Source organism: Saccopteryx leptura, chromosome 6 (genome assembly GCF_036850995.1).
Source record: "Saccopteryx leptura isolate mSacLep1 chromosome 6, mSacLep1_pri_phased_curated, whole genome shotgun sequence".
Lineage (NCBI taxonomy): Eukaryota > Metazoa > Chordata > Mammalia > Chiroptera > Emballonuridae > Saccopteryx > Saccopteryx leptura.
In genome coordinates this window covers 88,165,402-88,192,994 of record NC_089508.1, presented here as the reverse complement: position 1 = coordinate 88,192,994, position 27,593 = coordinate 88,165,402, and the positions used below count along the sequence as shown (strand labels likewise).

Genomic DNA, 27,593 nt, shown 5'->3' with positions numbered 1-27,593 from the left:
GAGGTGCATATGCCAAGTGAGGCTCTATCCACTGAGCAACTGTCATGACACGGCCAGTGAATTTAAATGGGAATGAAGAAATCTCTCCCTGTACCATATTTTCATAGCAGATTGTAGAAGCTCCTGGTGCAACACTTAACGTACACTAAATTGTAATTAGCACAGATCATTCTTTGACTTTTATCACCCTTAGCTCCTAAAGCAGTTTGCCCAGTAGTAGCAAGACTATTGTGAGTACCTTTGGCCACAAGGGGGCATTGTGGCCATACGCCCTCTTCCCCCTTCCTCCTGTCGCGGCCCGAGAGGGGCGGGGCCAACGTTGGGCGGAGCTTGCGAGGAGCCCAGGGGGGAGCAATCCCGGCGGGCCGCGCGCGGCCGCGTTTGAATGGCCCTAAGAGGGGTTCGGCCGGGAGCCGCGGGACTCGCTAGCCTTCCGGGCGCTGTTTGTCAGCGCTAGGGCTGGGCTGAGGCGCCGCGGTACCATGAGGCGCCGGTAAGTGACGGCCGGGCCTGTGCGAGCCCCGCGCCCGCAGCTGCCCTGCCGGGGCAGGGTTTCTGGGCCTGGCCTCGCCCTGGGCCCACCTGCAGGCCCCGTGGGGGCCTCGGCCGGCCGGCCGGCGGCGGGGTGCCCGGGGCGGGACGGGACGGCGAGGCCTCGGTCTCGGGGGTGAAGCCCCGGCCCGGCCGCGACGCGAGGGTGCGGGCTGCGGGCGCGGGAGGCGTGAGCGGGCGCGAGGGGTCCGGGCCGGGAGAGGCGTGGACGGAACCCGCTGTCACTTCTCGGGTGGAGCCGACATCTGCACCCCCGGGAGGGGAAGGAGGACGGCGCGTGCGGCGACCTGTTTGAGGACAGGTTTTCCCGAGAGCCGCCGGGGCCCCGCCGTGGTCTTTCCTCATTTTCTGACGGCTTCTTGGTTTCCTAACAGATAAGCTTTTGTGTAGCAGGACAAAAACTTGACATAATTGCAGAAGAATTGCTGATTATAGCGTTTAAAATCTTCTTGTGTTTTCTGAAAACTTGTTTAGTAACTACGTATCTCGACGTTTATACTGCGTTCTTAAATTGGCTTCAATATGGAGATAACAAAGAGTTGATTTGTTTTCTCGAGGCTTGTAAAGTTCCTTGGAATCGAAGTTGTCTATGTCAGTCTCTTTGCAGATTTTAAAAAGAGAAAAACTGTGACGGAAATTCTGTAATAATCACCAGTTTAGCATCAAAAAACATTCTGAGAAACTAGTCCACATAATAGCTTAAACTTGTAAATAGTTTATCTTGCTGTTTTGTAAAACCAGCTCCAGACTTGAATCAGAACTTTATATATTGTGGCTTTTTCTTGGCTAATAACTAACATCGTAATAATAACGATGGCTACTATTTATTTTATGGTTCATATAGCAAGCACTGTTTCGAGAGCTTTGCTTTGGGACAGATACTCTTATCCCCATTTGACAAGAAGGAAACTGGACACAGAGAAGTTAAGTAACATGTACAGAGTTTCACAGCTAATAATAGTTGGGACTCAAGCAGGCTGGTGTCAAGCTTGTGACTGTCTATGCTACTCTGTTGCCTTCTTTGTATGTGGCTTTTTTTTTTTTCAGTTCAAGTACTTTTATTTTATTTACTTCTCTGAGTTGAGATATATATCTGTGTAAGGTGTGTTTGTGTACACATATATTCACACACTATAAAATTGAGTTGCCTGCTCTTGTTGACCATACTGAAGTATTGTGCACTGAGTAAAAAATCCATTGGTATTTCAAGATAAATGAAGTTCATAAAGTTCATGTTTATGTTGTAGTTTATAGTTTGAATTCCTTTGTATTATTTCCTGAAAGTGTAGAGAACAGTTCAAAACCTACATGTTCCTGAAAAATATACCATTATATGTTAATGTTTTTATTCTGAAAACTTATTGAGTAGTTACTCTAAGCTTGGAGTGATTATATATACTTATCAGCTCTATAACAAGAAATATGGTTCAAAAGAAAAATCATTTAATAAGAAAACAACAGTTGACACTGTTAGTAGCAGAACATTAAGTTCATTGATCAGTTATCAACCTTTTGGTTGCCTCTGTGCTGGCACAGTGTTAGCTCAGTGGTTGTCCAACAGAAATGTGCTGGAGCAACAAGCCTGAGGGAGGTTGGTCTAGTTTGGGGCATGAGGTTAACAAACGAACGAACGAATATGTACATATGTGTACATGATACTCTGTATTAGTATAGTGAGGGTATGCTGAACTGAACTGAGCAAATCAGTAAAGCTTCTGCAAAGAGGCCTGACCTGTGGTGGCACAGTGGATAAAGCATCGACCTGGAAATGCTGAGGTCGCCGGTTCAAAACCCTGGGCTTGCCTGGTCAAGGCACATATGGGAGTTGATGCTTCCAGCTCCTCCCCCCTGTCTCTCTCCTCTCTCTCTCTGCCCCTCTCTCTCCCTCTCTCTCTCCTCTCCAAAATGAATAAATAAAGTAAAATTAAAAAAAATAAAAAATAAAAAGCTTCTGCAAAGAACTGACAAAGGATAGATATAGTCCATTGAATAGAAGGGGGAATTTTAGTGAGGAAACTGTTGGAATTGAGAATGAAAGTTATTTTTCTAGAGAACAGTAAATAAGCCTATTTGGAAAATTCCTATTGAGAAAAATAAGATGTGGCAAGACCATGAGGAATGTTGTATGAGACATATGTCAAAGAAGTTTAGACTTGATATATACACATATGAACAGAGAGAGATATAATTTGGGAAGTTTTAAAACTTAATTGGATGGTTCTCAACGGGGGCAATTTTGCCGCTCCTCCCGGAGACATTTGGCAACATCACAAGAGGCGGAGATGGGAAGTGCTGCTGGCCCACTGGATAGAGGCCAGGAATGCTACTAAACATCCTACGATAGAATAGCCCCTCCAAAAGAATTATCCCAACCGTCAGTGGTCCTGAAATTGAGAAACACTGTTTTAAGTGTATTGTTTATATGGCCAGCTCTGCTTCCATGTGCTATAAATAAATAAGTGAATGATGAATTGTAGGAGCATGAGTACAAGAAATATTAAAGTTGGGGAGAAGCTGGCTTAGAGACCCCAAGGAGAAAGCTGTTGTTAGAATCCCAGGGAAGGGAGAGACCGGAGGAGATAGGATGAGAGTAATGAGAATGGACAAATAATAGTAAAATGAAATAATTATTTAAATAACTTTTTTTCTAAGTTTAAAAGTAATGCATGTTTATTGTAGGAAATGTAGAGAAAGTGTGTGTGTGTGTGTGGGGGGGGGGAATCAGTTATAACCCCACCCCAAACAGAAGGAACAACTGTTAATGTTTTTATGTAGAGTAGTTCCTTTCAGATCTTTTTTTATACTGATAACTACTTTCTCTTTTATAAAACTAGGATTATATATTTTTCTCCCTATGGCAGTTGGGTGTTTTTTGTTTTTTTTTTCACTCAGTATATTGTGAGTACTTCTTATTTTTAATTCTTTGAAAAGTGTTCTTAGGCCCTGGCTGGTTGGCTCAGTGGTAGAGGGTCAGCCCAGTGTGTGGATGTCCCAAATTCTATTTCCGGTCAGGGCACACAGGAGAAACAACCATCTGTTTCTCTACGCTTCCCCTCTCGCCCCTCTCTCTCTGTCTCTCTCTTTCTCCCCTCCCTCTCTCTCTCCCCCTTTTCCCACAGTGATGGCTCAATTGGAGCGAATTGGTCCCAGGTGCTAAGGATGGCTCCATTGCCTCTGCCTCAAGCACTAAGAATAGCTTGGTTGCTGAGTAACAGAGCAACACCCCATATGGGCAGAGCATTGCTGGGTGGAACCCAGTTAGGGCTCATGTGGGAGTCTATCTCTGCCTCCTCTCCTTTCATGTAATAAAAAGAAAAAAAAAAGGAAAATGTTCTTTTTAATGGTCAGTCTTTGTTTTTTTTTGTATTTTTTTTTTTTTTAACAGAGACAGAGAGAGAGTCAGAGAGAGGGATAGACAGGGACAGACAGACAGGAACGACGAGATGAGGAGCATCAATTATTAGTTTTTCGTTGCGCATTACGACACCTTAGTTGTTCATTGATTGCTTTCTTATATGTACCTTGACCGCGGGCCTTCAGAAGACTGAGTACCCCTTGCTCAAGCCAGCGACCTTGGGTCCAAGCTGGTGAGCTTTTGCTCAAACCAGATGAGCCCGCGCTCAAGCTGGCGACTTCAGGGTCTCAAACCTGGGTCCTTGGCATCCCAGTCCGATGCTCTATCCACTGCGCCACCACCTGGTCAGGCTGTATTCTTTTAAAATTGGAAATTTTGCTTTGTATTCACAGGAGAGATTTTGAAGGAAGAAATATTAGAATATGATGACTGATTAAATATAGAAAAAAAGGGGGATAAAAGTCTACGGTATCTCCAAGTTTTTTTTTTCCCTTTTTTCTTTGTATTTTTCTGAAGCTGGAAACGGGGAGGCAGTCAGACAGACTCCCACATGCGCCCGACCGGGATCTACCTGGCACTCCCACCAGGGGGCAATGCTCTGCCCATCCGGGGCGTCGCTCTGTTGCGACCAGAGCCATTCTAGCGCCTGAGGCTGAGGCCACAGAACCATCCCCAGCGCCTGGGCCATCTTTGCTCCAATGGAGCCTTGGCTGCGGGAGGGGAAGAGAGAGACAGAGAGGAAGGAGAGGGGGAAGGGTGGAAAAGCAGATGGGTGCTTCTCCTGTGTGCCCTGGCCGGGAATCGAACCCGGGACTCCTGCACGCCAGGCTGACGCTCTACCACTGAGCCAACCGGTCAGGGCTGTCTCCAAGTTTTTAAATCTGGAAAGCTAAAAGAATGGTGGAGCTACCATAATAAACTGGGATTCTCATAATACTTTTAATTTTTTTTGTTGTTGTATTTTTCTGAAGTTGGAAACGGGGAGGCAGTCAGACAGACTCCCGCATGCGCCTGACCAGGATCCACCCGGCATGCCCACCAGGGGGCAATGCTCTGCCCATCTGGGATGTCGCTCTGTTGTGACCAGAGCCATTCTAGCGCCTGAGGCAGAGGCCACAGAGCCATCCTCAGCGCCCAGGCCAACTTTGCTCCAATGGAGCCTTGGCTGCGGGAGGGGAAGAGAGAGACAGAGAGGAGGAGAGGGGGAGGGGTGGAGAAGCAGATGTGCACTTCTCCTGTGTGCCCTAGCCAGGAATCGAACCCGGGACTCTTGCACGCCAGGCCGACGCTCTACCACTGAGCCAACCGGCCAGGGCCGACATCATTTCTTAGACCACCCTTCCATGGGAAACTGAATTAAGAGAAGGTGGTATAATAATCAATCAATAAAAATATTTTTAGATTTTATTTCAAGTACTAGGGGTTTTGAATTGTTTTGAACATGGAATCAGATTAAGGGTACTTAGTTTTATGATTTGAATATTTAATCATTATCAGGCTCTGATAACTTGGTAAATTCATTTCCTCAATAGGCATAAACCTAACAAGTGTACGAGACATTCCAGGTGACCTGTGGGGCACCCTCTCCCTGGACAGTGCATGAATAAGCACTGCCTGTATTTATTTTTGTGCTTCTTTTTCTTTTAAGTGTTCACCTCTTTCCCCAAGTACATGCCCTTCTGATGCATTCTTTCAAAATGTTAACTTTCAATCAGAATCTAGAAGGGATTAAAAGGCTCCAGACAAAAGTAAACAAGTCAACGGAATGTATCATTACTCTAGCAGTGTGATAGTGTCTCATATAGTTTATAAAAAGCACAGTTAACATTCACTTTGTCACTTTAGAGTACAAGTATTTGCTGTCTTTGTAACTCCTCTCCAAATCCCTTGCCCAAATATACTTAGAAAGAAAGTCACAGTTTGGAAATCATGTAATCTTTTGAATCTGGCTTCACATTCAAGGTATTTGAGGTTGGTTTTTTGGGAGGAAGGTTTGGTTGGTGTATTTATTTATTTATTTAGGAAGGGAGATAGTGAGACAGATTCCCGCATGTTCCCCAACCAGGATTCACCTGGCAGCCCCCATCTGGGGCTGATGCTTGAATCAGCTGAGCTATTTTTAACACCTGAGGCCAGTGCACCTCGGACCAACCAAGCCATCCTCAGCACCTAAGGCCATAGTTGAACCAATCAAGCTCTGGCTGCAAGAGGGGAAGAGGGAGAGAAGGGGGGGTGAGAAGCAGATGATTACTTCTCCTATGTGTCCTGACTGGAACCAAACCCGGAACATCTGTACACCAGCAGATACTCTATCCACTGAGCCACCGGCAAGGGCCTGTTTTATATATTTTTAAAAAATTTAGTGATTGATTTTAAAGATAGAGGGGGGGGGGTGGGAGAGAGAGAGAGACAGAAACAGTGATCTGTTCCTGTATATGCCCTGATCAGGGATCATACTGGCAGCCTTTGCTTATCCAGACAACGCTCCAACCAAATGAGCTATCCTCAGCACCAGGGGCTACACTTGAACCAGTTGAGCCACTCTCTGTGGGAGGGAAGAGGTTAATAAGGGGGAGAGGGAAGGGGAGAGAAGCAGATGGTCACTTCTCTTGTGTGCCCTGACTAGGAATCGAACTTGGGACATCCATATGGCAGGTGGACGCTCTTTCCACTGAGCCACCAGCCAGGGCCAAAAAGACAATATGTAGGAAAATATATTAATGACAAAACATAGGCTATAAAACTAAACTGCATGAAAGGAAAAGCAGCAGGATATTATTGGTGGTTGAATTACTGGTGATTTTTTATTTTATTTATTTATTTATTTTTAATTTTTTTTTTAAATTTTTTAATTTTTTACAGAGATGGAGAGTGAGTCAGAGAGAGGATAGACAGGGACAGACAGACAGGAACGGAGAGAGATGAGAAGCATCAATCATTAGTTCTTCATTGCGCGTTGCAACACCTTAGTTGTTCATTGATTGCTTTCTCATATGTACCTTGACCGTGGGCCTTCAGCAGACTGAGTAACCCCTTGCTGGAGCCAGCAACCTTGGGTTCATGCTTGTGGGCTTTTCCTCAAACCAGATGAGCCCGCACTGAAGCTGGCGACCTCGGGGTCTTGAACCTGGGTCCTCTGCATCCCAGTCTGACGCTCTATCCACTGTGCCACCGCCTGGTCAGGCTATTTTATTTATTTTTGAAGTAAGCAATAACTTGTAAGAAATGCAAATTTTGGTGTGAAGTGAATGTAAAGGTTCTTGGCTCTTCCCTAGCTTAGCAGTTTACCTCTGGAAGCATTCAGTGTTTTTAGGGATATTCTAATGTGAGAGAGATAATTTTTATCTATATTTATTTCTGATTTTTTTTTTTTTTTTTTTTTTTTTTTACAGAGACAGAGAGTCAGAGAGAGGGACAGACAGACAGGAACAGAGAGATGAGAAGCATCAATCATCAGTTTTTCGTTGCGACACCTTAGTTGTTCATTGATTGCTCTCATATGTGCCTTGACCATGGACCTTCAGCAGACTGAGTAACCCCTTGCTCGAGCCAGCAACCTTGGGTCCAAGCTGGTGAGCTTTGCTCAAACCAGATGAGTCTGCGCTCAAGCTGGCGACCTTGGGGTCTCGAACCTGGGTCCTTCACATCCCAGTCCGACGCTCTATCTACTGTGCCACTGATTTCTGATTTTTTTTAATGCAACACACTCCCTGCTGCTGTCAAATCCAGGAGTATGGAGTGAGAGGGAGACACAGGACGTAGTCTTCCTGCACACATCTGTTTTTCTCTCTCTCTTTTCCCACCTCTGCTAGTGGGACAAAGTTGACTACATCTGTAGTCATTAAAGGGAATAGAACCTCTAGCCCAAAGAGCAAGGACATGCCATAGTAACTATATCATTGTAGAACATTGCCATACACAGTATAGAGCTCATAATTAAGCTTTGCTCATTAAAGTGGTCTAATAATCTATTTCCTTTAACTTTTAATTGTATAGAAAAACAGAGAGGATGGTATAATGAACATCCCAATTATCGAGCTTCAATAGTTACCAACATTTCTTGTTTCATTGATACTTCAGATAAATATTGCAAATCCTAAACATTATCTCTTTTCATCTATATGATGCATATATTTCTGAAAGACTCTTTTTTAAGGAAAGGACATTAACATCATTATTCACTAGGAAAATGAAAATTAAAACCAAAGAGATTTAAAAAAATAAAGCTCACAGAGATGTACTAGATACAATGTATCCACTACTGACTAAATTTATTTGTTTGTTTATTTATTTATTTATTTAGGGACAGGAAGGAAGGAAGAAGGATGAGAAGCATCAATTCATAGTTGTATCTCTTTATTTGTTCATTGATTTCTTCTCATATGTTCCTTGACAGGGCGGTGGGGGGAGGTATCAAGCCGAGCCAGTGACCCCTTCCTCGAACCAGCAGCCTTGGGCTTCAAGCCAGTGACCTTTGGGCTCAAGCCAGCAACCATGACATCATGTCCAAGAGCCCATGCTCAAGCCAGCAACATCGGGATTTGGAAGTTGGGTCCTCAGTGTCCCAGGTCAACACTCTATGCACTGCACCACCACTGGTCAGGCTAGTGAGACTAAAATTAAAATATCAGTAGCATCTCATGATAACGAGACTGGAGCAATTGGACTTTCATATGTTGCTGATGAAATGTTAAATGATACAATCACTTTGGAAAACAGCTTAAGTTATACATTTAATATCGATGAACTCTATTATTTATACCTTAATAAAACTGATTTAAAAAAGAAAAAGATATTACCACAATACCATTCAACTAGAAATCATTAACAATAACTAATAGTTTAATTCTTTTTTTTTTTAGATTTTTAAATTTTTTTATTCATTTTTAGAGAGAGAGGAGGAAGTAAGAGAAAGAGAGAGTGAGAGAGAGATAAAGAAGGGGGGAGGAGCAGGAAACATCAACTCCCATATGTGCCTTGACCAGGCAAGCCCAGGATTTTGAACTGGCAACTTCAGCATTTCAGCTCTACGCTTTATCCACTGCACCACCACAGGTCAGTCCTCTAACAGTAATTCTTTATGCTCATACACTGTTGATGAGAATGCAAAATGATATAACTTTTAAAAGTTAAGTCAATTTTCTTAAAAAATTAAACATATACCTACTGTATGGCCCAGCCACTCCTAGATATTTGCCGAAGGAAATCGGCTCAGTAATACTAAGATTTGTACATGACTATTCACAGCAGCTTTATTGTCAATAGTCCAAACTGGAAACAACCCAAATGTCCATCAGCAGGTGAATGGATAAACAAATTGTGGTATATCCATACAATAGGATACTGTTCTATAGTAGAAAGGAGTGGACTACTGATACATGTAACAGCATGGATGATTCTCAAACTAATTATGTTGTGTGAAAGAAACTATTATTCTCTCCCTCACCAAAGAGTATATATTACATAATCCTGTTCATATAAAATTCTAGAAAGTGTAAACTGTTCTGTAGTGACAGAAAGTAGATCAAATGGTTAGGGAAGGATTGCCTAGTAGCACAGGAAATTTTTGGAGATGACAGATGGGTTCACTATGTTGTTTATGGTAATTGTTTAATGGTTGTATATGAATGGATATATACATATATACTTTATGTACAGTTTAAATATATACAGTTCAGTGGTACCTTGAGATATGAATTTAATTCATTCTGTAACCAAGCTCATAAGTCAGTCAACTCATATATCAAACTGCTGATACTGGACCCGTGCGCCCATGTGCCAACTAGCGACAGCTTCCCAAATCACGACCCGTATCTCAGAATTTCGCTCGGATCTTGAACAAAAATACGGACCAAGTCACAGCTCGTATCTTAAAAAAAAAAAATCGTATGTTGGTCTGTTTGAATCTCAAGGTACCACTGTATACTTTAAATATATACACTTTGTTATATGTAATTTTACTTTAGAGTCATAAATAGCTCCCTAATCACATATCAAGCCAATATTCAAATTTTCCTGATTCTTAGGTTTTTTTGTTTGTTTTGACAGAGACAGAGATAGAGAGAGGGACAGAGAGACAGGAGGGAGATGAGAAACATCAATTCTTCATTGCGGTCTCTTAGTTCATTGAGTGCTTGTTCATTGATTGCTTTCTCATATGTGCCTTGATGGGGGGCTAAAGCAGAGCAAGTGACCCCTTGCTCAAGCCAGCGACCCTGCACTCAAGCTGGTGACCCCTTGCTCAAGCCAGTGACCCTGTGCTCAGGAGCCCGTGCTCAAGCTGGATGAGCCCACGTTCAAGCTGGCCACATCGGGGCCTCGAACCTGGATCCTCCGTGTCTCAGTCCGACGCTCTATCCACTGAGCCACTGCCTAGTCAGGTTTTTTTAAAAAGTAGGATCTAAGTAATGTCTACATATTATATTCAGTTGATACTGTCTTTTTTGATATATAAGTTCCTCATCTTATTTTTTTCTTGCAAAATATTTGTTGAGGAAACTGAGTTTTGTGTCCCAAAGAATTTCTGTTTTTCTGGATGTATCCCTATGGTACTGCTTATGAGGTTCCTCTCTGTGTTCTGTATTTCTTTTAAACTGTTAGTTGAGGCTTGATTATGTTCAGGTTATATTTTTTCACAAGAATATTTAATAATAGTGTTGTGTAGTATATTTTATGTGTCACATCAGGAGGCATACAACATCTGGCTCTCTCCTTTTTTGTGGTGCTAAAATGGATTAGCATCCATTAATCTATCTATTATGAAATTTCCCATCTGCTTTTACATTTCTTTTTGCTTTCTATTCATGCTCAAATTGAATAATCATTTCTGGAGAACTGAAAATATGGAATAAGCCTCTAGATTCTGATTTTTTTAGTACATAAGAGTTCTACTGTGGTTGTTTAATTAGAGAACTTTGCTTTATCTCAATTGTATAATTTCCTGTTTTTCTTCAGGACTCAAATCTGGTATTACCTGAGATATTTTTCTGAATGTTTTGGTGCTTCTCAAATTAGATGCTTGCTGCTACCTTTTTAGCAACCTATACTATCTATTCCTCTTTTACAGAACTTTATTTATTGGCTTTTATATTTATTGACTTTTTTTTTTTTTTTCTGAAGTTGGAAACGGGGAGGCAGTCAGACAGACTCCCGCATGCGCCCGACCGGGATCCACCCGGCGCGCCCACCAGGGGGCGACGCTCTGCCCACCAGGGGGCGATGCTCTGCCCCTCCGGGGCGTCGCTCTGTTGCTACCAGAGCCACTCTAGCACCTGGGGCAGAGGCCAAGGAGCCATCCCCAGCGCCCGGGCCATCTTCGCTCCAATGGAGCCTCGGCTGTGGGAGGGGAAGAGAGAGACAGAGAGGAAGGAGAGGGGGAGGGGTGGAGAAGCAGATGGGCGCTTCTCCTGTGTGCCCTGGCCGGGAATCGAACCCAGGACTCCTGCACGCCAGGCCGATGCTCTACCACTGAGCCAACCAGCCAGGGCCGAACTTCTTTTTTTTTAAAGATTTTATTTATTGATTTTAGAGAGAAGGGGGAGGGAATAGGAAGCATCAACTCATAGTAGTTGCTTCTCATATGTGCCTTGACTGGGTAAGCCTGGGGTTTTTGGTTTTTTTTGTTTGTTTGTTTTTGTTTTATTTTACAGGGACAGAGAGAGAGAATCAGACAGGAACAGAAAGAGATGAGAAGCATCAGTCATCAGTTCTTTGTTGCAACACCCCAGTTGTTCATTGATTGCTTTCTCATATGTACCCCAACCGTGGACATTCAGGAGACCAAGTAACCCCTTGCTCGAGCCAACGACCTTGGGTCCAAGCTGGTGAGCTTTTTGCTCAAGCCAGATGAGCCCGCGCTCAAGCTGGCGACCTCGGGGTCTCAAACCTGGATCCTCCACATCCCAGTCCGATGCTCTATCCACTGTGCCACTGCCTGGTCAGGCAGCCTGGAGTTTTGAACTGACAACTTCAGCATTCCAGGTCCATGCTCTATGCACTGTGCCATCACAGGTCAGGCAAAAAAAAAAATTTTTTTTGAGAGAGAGAAAAAGGAGGAGAGAAATGAGAAGCATCAACTCATAGTTGCATCAGTTCGGTTGTTCATTGATTGCTTCTCATAGGTGCCATGATGGGGGGGGGGGGGGCTCCAGCTGAGCCAGTGACCTCTTACTTAAGCCAGTGACCTTTGGGCTTTAAGCCAGCAACCTTGGGATCAGGCTAGAGACCCCCACACTTTCGAGCCACATTGAAGCTGGTGACCTCGGGGTTTCGAACTAGGGACCTCAGCATTTCAGGTTGACACTCAATCCACTGTGCCACCACCAGTCAGGGTGCCATGAGCTTCTTGAAAAATAAGGCATGTGCTTCTTTTTTCATTTATTTTTTATTAAATTTATTGGCGTAACATTGGTTAATAACATTATATAAATTTCAGGTGTACAATTTTATAATTCAACATCTATATATTCTATTGTGTGCTCAGTAGCTAGAGCCTAATTTTCCATCACCAAATATTTGACCCCCTTTACCCCCTTCATCCTTTCCCCACCCCTTTCTCCTCTGACAACCATCAATGGGTTGTCTGTGTTTTTTTAGTTTGTTTTAAGACATGTACTTATTCATTTCTTGCCACATGATACATGCTCAGTAAATGCATGTTGAATATATGTGCTTTCTTTAATAATTTAAAAAATGAATCAAAATACTGGAGCTTTCATTGCAATGATATTCATTTACTCATTAGAAGATAAACAGTATGTATCTGTTATATATATTATGTATATATATTTAAATTAACTAAGAGTTGTTGAGTGGCCTTTTAGCTTGTGTATATAAAGTTATGAAATCAGTCCCTGCCCATGAGAAGTTTTCATTTAGTTGGCAAGAGGAAACACACCTGGATCAGTTTATGCCAAATGTCTTACATGTAGGTCCTCAATTATTTATTAATTGTTAGGTTCTATGTTAAGTATTATTAACTAAATGCCATAAAAAGGTGGCGAAGGAAGAGATCAGTGAAGTTAGGAATCAAGAAATGCTTCAGAGCCTGACCAGGCTGTGGCGCAGTGGGTAGAGCGTCAGACTGGGATGTGGAGGACCCGTGTTTGAGACGCCGAGGTCGCCAGCTTGAGCACAGGCTCATCTGGTTTGAGCAGAGCTCACCAGCTTGGACCCAAAGTCGCTGGCTTGAGCAAGGGGTTACTCGGTCTGCTGTAGCTCCACGGTCAAGGCACATAAGTGAAAGCAATCAATGAACAACTAAGATGTCGCAATGAAAAACTAATGATTGATACTTCTCATCTCTCTTCGTTCCTGTTTGTCCCTGTCTATCCCTCTCTCTGACTCTCTCTCTCTCATTGTAAAAAAAAAAAGGGAAATGCTTCAGAGAGGAAGATTTTAACCCAGTTATTATATTCACAGGTGTGATGAACTAGAAAGGAGGGAATGGGACTTTGCAGGGAGAAGAAGCATTAAGCCACCAGCCAGGGCCTCCATCTTTCAAATTTTATGCATATCTGACAGAATAAAAAAAATCTAGAATGGTGGCTAAGTTTGGGACTTAGCGTTTAGTTATGCAGTCTTCTCAGAGCCTTTTTATTTACTTTTTGAGAGAGAGAGAAAGGAAGAGAGATGAGAAGCATCAGTTCTTCATTACAGCACCTTAGTTGTTCATTAATTGCTTTCTCATATGTGCCTTGACAGGGGGGGGCGGGGAGAGGGGCTCCAGCCAAGTCAGTGACCCTTTGCTCAAGCTAGTGACCTTGGACTCAAGTCAGCGACCTTGGGCTTCAAGCTAGCGACCTTTGGGCTCAAGCCAGCGACCATGGGGTCATGTTTATGATCCCACACTCAAGCCAGCGACACCATGCTTAAGCTGGATGAGTCCGTGCTCAAGCCAGTGACCTTGGACTTTTGAACCTGGGTCCTCTGCATTCCATGCTGATGCTCTATCCATTGTGTCACTGCCTGGTGAGGCCTTGGAGCCTTTTTAATGTATTGAATTAATTTTCAAGAAGTAATATCACACACAACATATTCAAACATATTTGAACAGAGTAAAACATTCATTATAATCTATGTGTATACTCTAAACATGATTTGGGAAATTCATTAGGAAACTATGGGAGATTTGAGGATTTTGCTATGAACACTATAGGCAGTGGTTGTAATGGATGATTTATAGGGACCAGGAACAGAATGGTGGCAGGAAAAATCAGATAATTCTTATAGTAATTTAGGCTTGAAGCGATGGGGCTAGAGATCTGACAGTGGAAAATGGAGAGTCAGAATGGAACCATGAAATATTCTGAAAGAAGATTCAAGAAGACTTAGTGATTGGTTGGAAGGAAGAAGAGAGGAATCAAATTAATTCCCTCATGTTTCTAGTCTGAGAGAAATTTGATGCCAGTCATTTAAAATGTGGTAGATAGGAAGGACAGCTAGTTGATTTAACATTTTGGAAAAAATTGAAGAGGTTTCTTTTAGATGTGTTGACTTGGACCTAGTGATGGCAGATTAGGAAGTTAAATACACAGAAGTCAGAGGAGAGAATAGGTCTAGAGAAATAGCTGAAGGCATGAAAGAATATTTTTCCAATTTAAGTTAGAGAGAAAAAGAGTCATTCAAGGTAAAGGAACCAAAACAGATTAAGGAAACGAGGAGAGATGTCTATAACAATGTCTAGATAGTGCTGTGTCATGTGAACAGAAATATTAGGGTAGGAGGGAAGGCCACTGAAGTGATAAAAATGCTAAATAGTGATGAAGAATGAGTAATCTTTAGAGTTGGCTTGGCTGACCTTGATGAGCATAATTAGTGCTATGAAGGCTCCCTTATAGCTTCAGGTGACCGTGAAGATGCAATTCTTTTAGAAGAGAGTGCAAAATAAAAGCAAGGTTGTAAAGGGTTAAAGATAAAATGGAAAGTAAAAAGCACTCATTGTAGAAATTTGGCAGGAAAAAGAAGTAGAGAAAGAGTATAGGACTTGATAGGGGAAACCTGAGCCTCTTTGAAAGCAGAAGGGGAGGAATCAGTTCAAAGGGAGAAATCGAAGATATAAAAGTGTATATGGGATCTAAGTCCCAGATGCAGTGAGAAAGTAAGAACTGAGAAAATTAGATAGAATTGCCCTAATTTTGGAAAAGTTAGGATAGATTTTTTCCTATGAAATGTTACCTCTGTGTACCAGCATTTACATCTTTTCCACTTTTTGGTTGTAAGGGAGCTATATAATCAAGCTGCTTTTTATAAGACAGTAACTTCATTATGCTAAAATATTTCTCTTTTAAAAATTCTTTATTTATTGATTTTAGTGAGAGAAAAAGGGAGAGAGAGAGAGTCAGGAACTTTGATCTGTTCCCGTAGGTGCTCTGACCGTGGATAGAACCAGCAACCTCTGAGCTTCAGGATGATGCTCTAACCTACCGAACTATCCAGCCAGGGCTAAAATATTTCTTAAGATAGGAAAATAATTCATGTTTATTATAGAAAATAAACATGTGAATGAAGGGGAAAATCACCTCTAACTCCACCAGTGATAAACAACTTCTATTAATGTTTTGATAGAGCCCTTTTGAATGGGTTGATTTTATACATATATATATGTATATTTTAAAAAACCAGGATTTACTATATATCAATTTTCTTTCTAGCTTTTTAAAATACCATTATTTTCAAACCTTCTTCACTTCACAAAAAAAAAATTTTTTTGAAAGGGGAAGAGAGATAAACATCAACTTGTAGTTGCAGCACTATAGTTGTTCATTGACTGCATCTCATACATGCCTTGACTGGGAGGCTTCAGTCAACTGAATGACCCCTTGCTCAAGCCAGCAACCTTGTGCTTCAAACCAGTGACCTTTGAGCTGAAGCAGGCAACCTGCACTCAAAATGGTGATCCTGCACTTAAGCCGGTGACCTTGGGGTTTCAAACCTGGGACTTCAACATCCCGGGTCAGTGTACTATCCACTGCACCACCACTAGTCAGGCCCCTTTCATTTTTTGTGTATGGCAGCTGCCTCATAGAGAAACCAATGATTTGTCTTTCAACCCTATAAATGCCCAGAGGGACCTTAGAAGAGAAAAGAGGTTACCCTTATAGGGTGAGTGAAGTATTGGAGATAGGGTTCCTATAGTTTATGTTCATTTATCTTTCCTTTGTCATCTCTTTAGGAAATTAGTACTCTCTAGACCTGGCCAGATAGCTTGGTTGGTTAGAACATCATCACAAAATGCAGAGGTTGCCAGTTTGATCCCCAATCGGGACACATACAGGAACAGATCAGTGTTCCTGTCTCTCTCTCACTAAAATTAATAAATAAAAACTTTAAAAAGAAAAGTAGTACTCTCATCTTATTTGGGTATTCCAAATTGAAAATGTTGCCTGTACTCTAGTAGGAAATGACTTGGATTCAATTAACAACAACAGAAAGATGTGGTAGAATGACATGGATTCATTCCATGCCTTATACTATACCATTAACTAGCTACCTGTCTTTAAGTAATTTACTTGATCTCTCTAGGTTAGAAAAAATTAGGCTGGCCTAACCTGTGATGGTGCAGTGGATGAGGTGTGAACCTGGAATGCTGAGATCACGGTTCAAAGCCCCAGGCTTGCCTGGTCAGTGCACATATGAGAAGCAACTGCGAGTTGATGCTTCCTGCTTCTCCCTTCTGCCTTTCTCTTTCCTCTCTCTAAAAATCAATAAATAAAATATTTTTTAAAATTAGGCTGAAGCTTTACATTCTAAAAACTTTTTATGTGTTTTATTATCATATGATTGTAGTTATAAATTTTCAATCTCAAGATTTTTTTTTTTTTAAACAGGGACAGAGAGAGAGAGAGTCAGAGAGAGGGATAGATAGGGACAGACAGACAGGAATGGAGACAGATGAGAAGCAACAATCATCAGTTTTTCCTTGTGACACCTTAGTTGTTCATCAATTGCTTTCTCATATGTGCCTTGACCGTGGGGTTACAACAGACCGAGTAACCTCTTGCTCAAGCCAGCGACCTTGGGTCCAAGCTGGTGAGCTTTTGCTCAAGCCAGATGAGCCCACTCTCAAGCTCGCGACCTCAGGGTCTCGAACCTGGGTCCTCTGCATCCCAGTCCGACGTTCTATCCACTGTGCCACCACCTAGTCATGCCAATCGCAAGACTCTTGACAAGGACCCTGGCCCGTTAGCTCAGTGGTAGTGTCGGCCCAGTGTGTGGAAGTCCCGGGTTCGATACCTGGTCAGGACACACAGGAGAAGAGCCTATCTGCTTTTCTACCCCTCCCCCTCTTGCTTCTCTCTCTCTCTCTCTCTCTTTCTCTGTCTCTCTCTCTCTCTCTTTTCCTCCCCTCCTGCAGCCATGGCTCCAGGCACTGAGGGTGGCTCCATGGCCTCTGCCTCAGGCACTAAAGAATGGCTCCAATTCCAACAGAGCAAGGGCCCCAGATGGGCAGAGCAACACCCGCTAGTGGGCTTGCTGGGTGGATCCCGGTCGGGGCGCATGTGGGAGTCTGTATCTGCTTCTCCTTCTCTCGCTAAAATAAATAGATAAATAACTCTTGGCAAGAATACCATAAATGCCCTTTGTACTAGTGAGAGTAACTCTAGTGGTGGTGATTGGAAGAGAATCACTGACACCAGCAATATTAATTATTATAATTCTTTGTACACAGTCATACTTTGTTTTTTTAAGAAGAGGAATGGAATTATCAAGTGCAATAGCAGAGCTAAATAAAATATAAATAATTGGTATACAGGACTATTGTATGTTAATATAACAAGAAAGCTTAATTTGATCTTGAGCTGTAGCTTAAGTTATTGTAGACAAAAGTCCAGACATGTTTCATTCCTGTATGATGAGCTTTTCTCATTGGAAGTAGGCAGGGAGTATCTGAACACTTAGAGCTATTTAATCTCTTGATTTGGCAGCCATTGTAGTAAATTATATGAATAGATTCCTTTTCATCTTTCTGGTAGGAGATAATTACTCTGTCAAGGGAATTCATCTCTTCAGTTCCTTCTACATGCCATTGTTTTTCTACCTTCTCAAGAAAATACCCATAGCAATTACGATGTAGCCTTTATTTAAGAAAATACACACTATATCCAGTGTTCAGAATAGTTATAAGTAAAGTTCATATTTTGGTCTCAATCTCTTCTAGCCCTTGCTTTATCTCTCAAGGCATTGATTTCATTATATTTTATTTAAAGATTATCATTTCTATATTCTGTAATTAATATCTTTAACCACTCTTGATTCCATTTCTGATTATTCTCATTTTGTATATTATCAAATGGCACTTTGGAAATATCTAGGAGCTTCAACAACTACTTTTAGTCATTTATTTATTTATTTATTGTGACAGAGACAGAGAGACAGGGGGACAGGTAGGGACAGACAGACAGAAAGAGAGAGATGAGAAGCATCAATTTTTCGTTGTGGCACCTTAGTTTTTCATTGATTGCTTTCTCATATGTGCCTTGACTAGGGAGCTACAGCAGACCAAGTGACCTTTTTGCTCGAGCCAGCGACATTGGGCTCAAGCTGGTGAGCTTTGCTCAAACCAGATGAGCCTGCACTCAAGCTGGCGACCTTGGGGTTTTGAACCTGGGTCCTCCACATTCCAATCCAACGCTCTATATACTGTGCCACCGCCTAGTCGGGCACTTTTAATTATTTGAGTAGCACTGTCAAATGCTCTTGGGAAAAAGGATATCCTATGTATATTATTGCTCAGGAAAGGTACTACTAAATATATAAGGCAGAAAGCAAACTGGAATTTGTAGTGTAAAAATCCTTTTTAAAGAGGCTTTATCACTACACTTTTAATAATTCCCTTTACCTTTTTAAGCTCTATTGAAATATAACTTGCATACACAAAATATGCAGTTTACTGATCATAATTATATACAGAATTGTGCAGTCATCAACCCAATCAAATTTTAGGACATTATCATCACCCCCCCCCCCAAAGAAACCTTGTACCCATTTGTAGTTATTCCTACTTCTACTCCAGTCCTAGTCAACTCTTTACTCTACTTTCGGTATAGATTTTACTATTATGGGTATTTACTTTTATGGGTATAAATGGAATCATATAATATATGATGTTACTCTTAGCATGATATTCATACATATTGTAGCATATATCAGTACTTCCATGTCTTTTTGTTGCTGAATAATATTCCAAATGGATATACCTCATATTGTTTATCCATTTACCAGCTGATAAATATTTGGGTCTGTCACATTTTTGGCTATTCTGAATAATGTTGTTATAAACATTTGCATACAAGTCTTCTGTGGACATAAACTTCCTTTCACATCTTTATTATATGCGGCTTAAGTGTCTGTTTGTTGCCGATAGCTTATTGGTCGCTTGCGTAACTGTACTAGCCAATGGGGTGAAGTTGCCACGGCTGAACGCAAATTGAGTGGGTCAGGGGGAAGGTGAACATTTGTTTGCATTGGCAATCATCTGCTTTTGAAACCGTTTAAGGCTGAACGCAAATTGAGCCTGTCGGGGAAGGTGAACATTTGTTTGCATTGGCAATCATCTGTTTTACATAAAAACTACATCTTAACGTAATTTCTTTTAAGAATGCCTCCTAGAAAATACAGCACCGAAGAGGAGAGAAAAGGAGCTAAAGCTGCACAAAAACGGCTTTCTCGACAAAAAGAAACCACTGAGCAGAGAAAGACAAGGCTTGCTTCAGTCGCAGAGCAAATGCGTCTTTCTCGGCAAAATGAGACTGATGAGCATAGAGAAACAAGGCTTGCCTCAGATGCAAGACAAAAAAGCCTGTCTCGACAAAATGAGTCCCTTGAACAAAGGCAGCAGAGAAATGCAAAAAAACAACAGAGTAATGCTGACCGAAACGCAAAAAGGATTAAAACAGTTTCAAACGGAGAAACTTTAATTTTTGAGCATTCCTCTGGTGACATGAATATTAAATGTGAACACTGTCAGTCCTTAAACTTCAAGTTAGAAACTAATTGATTTGACCGTGGCAAGAAAGGATTTTCTCAATGTTGCAAGTACAGAAACATTGTAGTTCCACTAATTGAGAATTGAGATCTTTGACATGTGAATTAACATTTTATTATTTAAATCACCTTTATTTATTGAGCTAGTGGTGGCTCTTAAGAAATGTACCGCCAGTGGTTTCCTTCATTGCACTCTACTTTAAGCAATTAAGCAAGTAGAAGGGGGAAACCCCGTAGGGCACTAAGCAAAGGGGCATCCTTGCCGCCTGCCCTAGGTAATTCAGTTTGAATTAGCAGACACCTTTGCACAAATCATTTTAATTACAATTTATAATATCTAGAACAGCGGTCATTTCGTATGACCGCCGGGCTTTCTAGTGAATAAATATGTAGGAGTAGAATTGCTTGATGATATGGTAAATCTGTATTTAACACTTTAAGGAACTGGCAAACTTTTCCAGAGCTGCTGTACCATTTTATATTCCCACAGTAACGTGAGGGTTCTGGTTTCTCCATATCTTTCCCAATACTTCTTATTGTCTGGTTTCTATTATAGCCATTCTGGTGGTTGAAAGTAGTATCTCATTATGGTTTTGACTTGTATTTTTCTAGTGATATAAAGTCCTTCACTCTTAAAAAAATACAACATTGTATGTTCTTTTGGGGGGCAGGGAGAGAAGCATCAATTTATAGTTGGTTCACTTTAGTTGTGCATTAATTGCTTTTGATAATTTTCCTTGTCTGGTGGGGATCAGACCTCAGGCTCAAGCTGAACCAGTGTCCTCTTGCTCAAGCCAGTGACCTTTGGGCTCACGCCAGCAACCCTGGGCTTTTAAGCCAGCAATTTTTGAGCTCAAGCTACAACCTTTGGGATTGTGTTGATAATCCCGTGCTCAAGACAGCGACCGCATTCTCAAGCTGGCTGGCTAAAGTTGACAATGTCAGTGTTCCAGGTTGATACTCTATCCATTCTGCCACCACAGATCAGGCAACATTGTATGTTGTTTAGAAAATTGTTCTAGCCTATAAAGAAATGAATATTTTTCCATATAAAAAGAAGACAGACTACCAATAAATGTTATCTTCTAAAGGAAAAATAATCAAATTTTATAGACTTTTTAAAAATACATACACGGCCTGACCTGTGGTGGCGCAGTGGATAAAGTGTCGACCTGGAAATGCTGAGGTCGCCGGTTCGAAACCCTGGGCTTGCCTGGTCAAGGCACATATGGGAGTTGATGCTTCCAGCTCCTCCCCCCTGTCTCTCTCTCCTTTCTCTCTCTCTCTCTCCTCTCTAAAATGAATAAAAAAAAAATTTATAAAAATACACGTGTGTGTGTGTGTAATCAGGGTTAATTTATGGATAAAAGGATTCTGATGGTCTGTACTAGAAAAGGTTAAACTAAAGACAGAAGGTGAAAGCTGTTTCAAATATCATTTTATATAGTATAGAATGGAAGTTTTACTAATTAATTCAACATGTACATATAGAGTACTTTGTATGTTCCAGGTGGTATTGTAGACCCAAGGAATATAAGAGTGAACAAGCAAGCAATGTCCTACCTTTTATGGAGTTTATATTTTAGTAGAAAAGACATGATCAAACAGACAAGTATATGTGCATGTGTGTGTATAAATATATCTATATATAGCAGTGACAAGTATTATGAAGAAAACTAGGATAAGGTAGGATAAGGAGATAGGGAAGTGAAAGTAGGTGCTATTTTAGAGTTTAGGTCAGAGAGAGCCACTCTGAGGAAGTGGTATTTGAACTTAAAAATGTTATAAGGAAGCAAACCATAAGATTATATGAGGGGAAAGTATTCCTCAGGGAGAGTATATAAGATAAGAAATTTTATTATACATCCTCCACTGATCAGCAAATTTTGGCCTAAATAAACATAAAACATCTTTAGTACATTAGAACAAGAGTTACTTCTTAGCCTGACCAGGCGGTGGCACAGCGGATAGAGCATAGGCCTGGGACACTGAGGTCCCAGATTTGGTATCCTGAGGTTGCCAGCTTGAGTGCAGGCTCACCAGCTTGAATGTGGGATCGCTAGCTTGAGCGTGGGATCATAGACATGACCCCATGGTCACTGGCTTGAGCCCAAAAGTTACTGTTTGGAGCCCAAGGTCACTAGATTGAACAGGGGTCATGGCTCGGCTGTACCCCCCTTGTCAAGGGACATATGAGAAAGGAATCAATAAACAGCTAAAGTACCGCAACTATGAGTTGATGCTTCTCATCTCTCCCTCTCTGTCTGTCCCTGCTTCTCGGCCTTTTGGCTAAGATCAAGTATAGTATCTATCTGTCTGTCCCTGTCTGTCTCTCTCTCTCTCAAAACAAACAAAAAACTTATTAAAATCTGTATGTTTTAGAAATGAGAATTACAGTTTCTGCAACAGAAATGATAAATGAGATACTGGATATAATGCATCTGTAGTTTCATGTTAAATGATAAAATGGTGGCAGCTATTATTTTATTGGAAATTATTGTTGTTATTGTGACACCACCCATCTTAAACTTTCAATATTAATTTTCCAATTAGTATTTTTTTTTCAATTTGAGAGTATATTTATTAAAGCTGGGGACAGTGAAACAAGGTAGGGCCTAAAATAGAAGAAGCAACAGTATGGAGACCAGGCAGGGCTGCTTTAGCTCTTCAGAAACCTTATAGGGAAGAAATGGGCCGACACTGGGAAGTCAGAGAAAAGGGGGCCTTGGAGACGGGGATAGGGGGTTAGCCCTGGACATGCTGCTGCTGCCCATTGCTCCCCTAGTTGCAAGTTTCCTGGCGACCCTTAGACTCTAGGACCGTGATGGGGAACCTTTTTATAAAGTTCGCCCACTTTTGCAGTGCTTGGTCAACCTGGTCCCTCCCGCCTACTAGTGGGCGTTCCAGCTTTCATGGTGGGCCAATCGCAGTGCCGTTTGGTTGCTCCGCTACCGCCCACCATGAAAGCTGGAACGCCCACTAGTGGGCGGGCGGGAGGGACCAGGTTGACCAGCACTGCAAAAGTGGGCGGTTTTTATAAAAAGGTTCCCCATCACAGCTTTAGGAGATATGGGCCTATGGGGGAAAATAGGGGAGAGGGTTAGGGGGAGAAAAAGGCAAGGGCTTGCTCCTGGGAGAAAAGGCACACCTCCACCTAGTATTCTTTTTTTTAATTTATTTTATTTTATTTATTTATTCATTTTAGAGAAGGGGGGGGGGGGACAAGCAGGAAGCATCAACTCCCATATGTGCCTTGACCAGGCAAGCCCAGGGTTTTTTTTTTTTGAACCGGCGACCTCAGCATTTCCAGGTCGACACTTTATCCACTGCACCACCACAGGTCAGGCCCCACCTAGTATTCTTAAGTAATCTTTTGGTTTTTTTGTATGTTTTAAAATTTGTAAAATCTTAAATCAGATACTAGTGCTTTAGGAATGTCATAATCTTAAGGAAATAGGACCATTACCTCACGTTCAAATTATTATGCCTTTGATTATCATTCTGCTATACATATTTACTTTAAAAATTTGAATGACATTAGAGACCTTTTCTCCAATTGCTTTTATTTCTCAAGGCTGTTTTGTGATACAGGCAATTTCGTATTGAGGAGTTGTATCCAAAACGTTGACTTTTAATAGATTGGTGTTCTGGGTTGGGTTTTTTTTTTGATTTTTCTGAAGCTGGAAACAGGGAGAGACAGTCAGACAGACTCCCGCATGCGCCCGACCGGGATCCACCCGGCACGCCCACCAGGGGGCGATGCTCTGCGCCTCCAGGGCGTCGCTCTGCAGCTACCAGAGCCACTCTAGCGCCTGGGGCAGAGGCCAAGGAGCCATCCCCAGCGCCCAGGCCATCTTTGCTCCAATGGAGCCTTGGCTGCGGGAGGGGAAGAGAGAGACAGAGAGGAAGGAGGGGGTGGGGGTGGAGAAGCAAATGGGCGCTTCTCCTGTGTGCCCTGGCCGGGAATCGAACCCTGGTCCCCCGCACGCCAGGCCGACGCTCTACCACTGAGCCAACCGGCCAGGACGGTGTTCTGTTTTTTTTTTAAGGTTTTATTTATTCATTCATTTCTGAAAGAGGCAAAACAGAAAGATGGGGGGTGGGGGAGAGGAACAAAAAGCATCAACTCATAGCTGCTCCCCATATGTGCCTTGACCAGGCAAGCCCAGGGTTTCAAACCAGCCACCTCAGCATTCCAGGTCAGTGCTCTATCCACTGTGCCACTACAGGTCAGACTAATAGATTGTTTAATAATCAGCATACATCTTTTGACAGAAACAAGGGTCTACTCTAATAGTAATTAATTTCCAGGAGTCATTTGTGTTTCACAGATGCAATTTGTGCTTATCTCTTGAGGGTATTTTTGAAAGTCAAGTTTAATTCACCCTTTAATTGTAACCACCACTTTTATCTAGGTATAAAACAGTTCTTTGTGGACTTTGACCACCACTGATGTCAATATCTTTAGGTAGGTAGGTAGGTGTGTGTGTGTGTGTGTGTGTCCCTCTGGGATTGCTCTTCTGCACTCTTTCCTGAAGTGTATAAGCCTGACTGCAACGACTATGGGGCAAGTGGTAGAAAAAAGGTTAGAGGTGTCAACATTTAGTATATAAACTTTCACTTGATTCCAACCCCACCCCTTCCCTTTTAGAATATGTTCCTTTTACCCTCATTTGTGACTGACGTTTCCCATCACAAAGACTCTGTTTAAAATTTTTCATACAATAAAACTTGTTTGACTGACCAGGCAGTGGCGCAGTGGATAGAGCGTCGGACTGGGATGCAGAAGACCCAGGTTCGAGACCCCAAGGTCACCAGCTTGAGCGTGGGCTCATCTGGTTTGAGCAAAAAGCTCACCAGCTTGGACCCAAGCTCGCTGGCTCGAACAAGGGGTTACTCGGTCTGCTGAAGGCCCGCGGTCAAGGCACATATGAGAAAGCAATCAATGAACAGCTAAGGTCTCGCAACAAAAAACTGATGATTGATGCTTCTCATCTCTCTCCATTCCTGTGTCTGTCCCTGTCTATCCCTCTCTCTGACTCCCTGTCTCAAAAAAATAAAATAAAATAATAAAAATTAAAAAATAAAATAAAAATAAAAAAATAAAACTTTTTTTTCCCCCTGGAATAGGGAAGGGGATGTAGGGATCTGTGTCTTGAATGGATATTTAATAATTCTACTTGATCTTAAGCCCACCTTTATCCACACTTCTTGAGGTCCTAACTATTGCTAATTCCTGAATCTTTAGGGGATTCTGCTTTTTACCTTTCCTCACTGTTGATTTAGGATTTGACTTTCTCAGATTAGGCAAGCCTTTTATCACTTCTGCTCTGCCGTTTCCAAGATGTTGCCATCACCTCCTCTTCTTTGTCCTTATGGAGTTTATGTTTTTAAAAACTCTTTATGCCACCAAAAGCTATTTGAAACAAAACAATAAAGTCACAGGATACAAAATCAATATAAAACATGTATTGGCCTGACCTGTGGTGGCGCAGTGGATAAAACGTCGACCTGGAAATGCTGAGGTCGCCGGTTCGAAACCCTGGGCTTGCCTGGTCAAGGCACATATGGGAGTTGATGCTTCCAGCTCCTCCCCCCTTCTCTCTCTCTCTGTCTCTCTCTCTCCCTCTCTCTGTCCTCTCTAAAAGTGAATAAATAAATTAAAAAAAATTTAAAAAAAAAAAAAATAAAACATGTATTGATTTCCTATATGCCAACAATGAAACTTCAGAAAATGAACTAAAAAAAAATTCTTGTTATAATTGCAACAACAAAAAATAAAATACATAGAAATAAATAAAGAATGTGAAGGACCTATAAACTGAAAACAACAAAGCATTATTGAAAGAAATTGAAAAAAACACAATGAAATGGAAAAATATTTCATGTTCATGGATTGAAAGAATCAACATAGTAAAAATGGCCATATTACCCAAAGCAATATACAACTTTAATGCAAGCCCCATCAAAATCCCAAAATCATTTTTTGAAGAATAGAACAAAATATCACCTGGTCAGGGTTTGCCTGACCAGGTGGTGGTGCAATAGATAGATCATTGGCCTGAGATGCTGAGGTCCCAGGTTTGAAACCCCAAGATCGCAGGCTTAAGCACGGGCTCATCTGGCTTGAGCACAGGCTCGCCAGCTTGAGCGTGGGCTCACCAGCTTGAATGCAGTGTTGCTAGCTTAAGCATGGAATCATGGATATGACCCCATGGTCGTCGGCATGAGCCCAAAGGTCACTGGCTTGAGCCCAACGTCACTAGCTTGAGCAAGGGGTCACTGGCTCTGTTGGAGCCCCCCAGTCAAGGCACATATGAGAAAGCAATCAATGAACAACTAATTACTGCAACTGTGAGTTGATGCTTATCTCCCTTCCTATCTCTCTCTCTCTCTGACTCTGTCTCTGTCAAAAAAAAAAAAAATTACTAGGTTTGTATGGAACCATAAAAAAACCATGGATAGCCAAAGCAATCCTCAGGAAAAAGAGTGAGGCTGGAAGTATCATAATACCTAACTTCAAATTATTCTACAGAGCCAGGATAATCAAAACAGCATGGTTGGTGGAAGAACAGACATACAGACCAATGGAACAAAATCAAAACCCCAGAAATAAAACCACATATATATGGACAAATAGTTTTGACAAAGGAGCTAAAACCACACAATGGAGAAAAGAAAGCGTCTTCAATAAATGGTGCTTGGAAAATTGGAAAGCCATGTGCCAACGAATGAACTTTGACTAGTTTGTTCTCGCAAAATTAATTCAAAATGGATCAAAGACCTAAATATAAGCTCTGAAACAGTAAACTACATAGAAGAAAACATAGGCTTATGGACCTTGGCCATAGAGAACAATTTATAAATTTGACCCCAAAGGCAAGGCAAGTAAAGGAAAAAATAAATGAATGGGACTATATCAAACTAAAATGTTTCTATACAGCAAAAGAAACCAACAAGAAAACAAAAAGCCAGCCAACCAAATGGGAGATATTTGCAAACAACCGCTCCCAGAAGGGGTTAATATCCAAAATATATAAAGAACTCACAAAGCTCAAAAACAAACAGTCTGATTAAAAAATAGGGAGAGGACCTGAACAGACACTTCTCCCAAAAAGACTTACAAGTGGCCAACAGATATCTGAAAAAATGCTCATTTTCACTGGCTATTAGAGAAATACAAATCAAAACTGCAATGAGATACCACTTCACACCTGTTAGACTGGCTGTTATCAACAAGACAGGTAATAACAAGTGTTGGAGAGGTTGTGGAGAATAAGAAACCCTCATTCACTGCTGGTGGGACAATAAACTGGAACAGCCATTATGGAAGAAAGTTTGATGGTTTCTCAAAAACTAGGACTGGAACTACCATATGACCCAGCCATCCCTGTACAGGGTATCTACCCAAGAAACTCAAAAAACATTCATATATAAAGACACATGCATCCCCATGTTCATTGCAGCATTATTCACAGTGGCCAAGACATGGAAACAACCAAAATGTCCTTTGATAGAAGTACATTTATGCAATAGAATACTACTCAGTCTTAAAAAATGATGACATAGTGCCATTTATGACAACATGGATGGACCTTGAGAACATTATACTGAGTGAAATAAGTAAATCAGAAAAAGTTAAGAATTAATATGATTTCATACATAGGTGGGTTATAAAACTGAGACTCATGGACATAGGTAA

At 41.6% G+C, this 27,593-nt stretch overlaps 1 protein-coding gene across 3 annotated transcripts in view; it reads left to right on the top strand.

Moving 5' to 3' along the window:
* Positions 1 to 351: 351 nt before the first annotated feature.
* The window catches only part of KATNBL1 (katanin regulatory subunit B1 like 1), a 46,004-nt gene continuing 18,762 nt past the window's right edge, over positions 352 to 27,593 (top strand). For 2 of the 3 annotated variants that reach the window (XM_066342107.1, XM_066342110.1), the window contains exon 1: positions 352 to 493. The gene's annotated coding sequence lies outside the window, so the exon portion shown is untranslated. Of the gene's footprint in view, positions 494 to 8,797; positions 8,963 to 27,593 lie in introns of all 3 variants that reach the window. The other variant, XM_066342108.1, reaches the window with a different exon arrangement.